The sequence below is a fragment of the Mus caroli genome, chromosome 13 (assembly GCF_900094665.2).
Source record: "Mus caroli chromosome 13, CAROLI_EIJ_v1.1, whole genome shotgun sequence".
NCBI classification, from domain to species: domain Eukaryota; kingdom Metazoa; phylum Chordata; class Mammalia; order Rodentia; family Muridae; genus Mus; species Mus caroli.
In genome coordinates, this window is record NC_034582.1 from 46,374,779 (window position 1) to 46,377,191 (window position 2,413).

Sequence of the window (2,413 nt, forward strand, 5' to 3'; positions counted from 1 at the left end):
TTGTAGACCAGGCTGGCCTCGAACTCAGAAATCCGCCTGCCTCTGCCTCCCGAGTGCTGGGATTAAAGGCGTGCGCCACCACGCCCGGCTCCTTTATTCTTTATGAAGTTTGTGTGTATACATCAGGAGTCTAAGAAGGCCAGTGATATTTCCTGTATTTCAGTATCGTGGCTGTTGATGCCTTTCGGTTCCTAATTCTGTCCTGATCCCTGGTCTCCGGCATGGTTGGGAGGCACAGCAGGGCAGGGGTTGGTACCTTAGAAGGAGTTTCCAGGAGCACAGAGAATACCCTTCAGGTTATAAGGCCTAAGCCTGTGAGGCAGTTAGTGAGACATTTTTAGCCTCAAAACAACCTGGGGCTGGGGTGTGGCTCTGTGGTCAAGGCTTGCTTGGCATTCACCGGGGCTCTGCTTTTGAAACCCCGCCCCCCCACAACACTGCAAAGACAAAAGCAAGAATTCTTCAGCTCATGAAGGGACCCCGCTTCCCTTCCACAGTACTCCCATCGGAGTGTTTGATGTTATTTTTACTTTTTCCCCACTAGGGAAAACCATCTTCTCCTTAGAGAGTCAATTATTGGCAAGCTGGTGTGTTTGGCAGAGCAGAACTATTTCATGTGTTTGTGTTAGTGGGGTTGGGGGTGGGGAGAGGGAAAAGAGGGCAGTGGGGCAAGGCAAAAGCTTCCTGCAGTGGTTTCTGGGGTAGAGGGAGATGACAACGTCGTGTATGGTATCAGGATGCTGATCTTGCTTTTTGTACTGTGCTTTTTGTACGCTGCTCCATAGCTGTTGGCTGAGTCTCAGTTACTCCCACGAGACTGCTATCTACGCTTAGAAACTGGTTTCAGGCCTGCAAGCTTCAAGTGTGATGGGGCTGGAGAGAAGTCCCCAGGCAGAGCTCAGTGGTTGACTGGCTGGTGGCTGTGGGAGTTCCCTCCCCTCCACCTCCTCAGTACATGCTCCCCTTATAACTGTGGCTGTGGCACAGAGCACATCCTTCCAGTGTAAGCAGTTGTTGCTTTTCTTGTTGATGTGTGGCAAAGTTATCTGACAAGCAAATGAAGGAAGACTTTAGTTGGCTTACAGTTTGAGGACACACCCCTGCGCTGAATTATAGTCTAGAGGCAGAGAGGGATGCTGCTGCCCAAGTTCTCAGTGGGTCTTCCTACCTCAGTTAACTCAGGTCCTGCCCTACTCTGCTTTCGAGTCAGGGCTGCCATTTAACCACTTCCAGAGCAGTTGTCACCCTGGGTTGGAGGATGAAGACAGTGACTCTAGGAGAGCCTGAAAGATAAACATTGGTACAGCTGTCTGGGGCCAGAAGAAAAGGGATTGTTCAGGGAGGATGGGTCCCTGGGCTAAGCAGGACCCCTAGAGCCTGAGAAGATTGTTATCAACACACAGTAAGCCACCACCAGTCCCCTGCACTGGGGAGATGTTGAGCTCTTGAATCTGTGTAAAAATGTATCCAAACTATGTTTTGTTTGAAAGATGCTGAGGGATCACAGACAACAAATAACAGCACTTGTTTTTCTTGAATGAGCCCAGTGTATTTCATCCCTGAGATAACGTCCTAAGGCTAAATATGCATACTTCACATACCAGTTGTGTATACAAGATAAGATGTTGCCTCAAAAGGTGGCTAGTCTAGCTGGTAACTCAACAGCACATGAGTGTTTCATGGAGAAAGCCACCAAACAGTCACTGACTACACAGTTGCACTGCAGAGCACAGAGTATTCTTGTGTCTGTGGCCTGGCATTTGTGGTATCACAGCCATGAAAAACGGCTCCATGGAAACGTTGCCATGGAAACATGGTGGCGCAGTGCATCTGTCTGTGCTGTGGTTTATAGAAACGTGCAGTGATTAGTAGCAGCAGTTCAGTGCCGCTGACTTGGTTTAGGTCCTACCAGCTCTTTCTCCAGCACAGCTTCTATCGAGGTGAACCTAAGCAGGGGAAAGGAGCCAAATATGTTGGTAGTGTCTTCTGCCCTTGAAAACCTACCTCTGTGGGATAATAAAACATCAACAAAGACTTATAAAAACCCAGTTTTCCCTTACGGCTCTAGGGTCCTGGAATAATGGCTCTGAGACTCAAGATAAATACAAACGCCTTGGCCATAAGCTTTGTCTGGTGTCCCAATCAGATCATAACTTAATATCCTGTTTATTCTAATCTATTTTCTACCACGTGGTTGGTTACCTCTGCTCAGCTCCCATCTTCTGTCCTCCCTGTTTCCCGGCCTCCTTCTCCTTGCTTGGTTCTCTGCCAGAATCCAGTCTCCCTCCTGGATGGCCCACCTTCTAGTCCCTGCCTAAGCTTATAGGCCAATCAGCTTTATATGACAGGTGAAGCTTCCAAACACACCTAAGAGATTCCTTCTACAAAGACTGGGTAGAACACATTTGAAGAC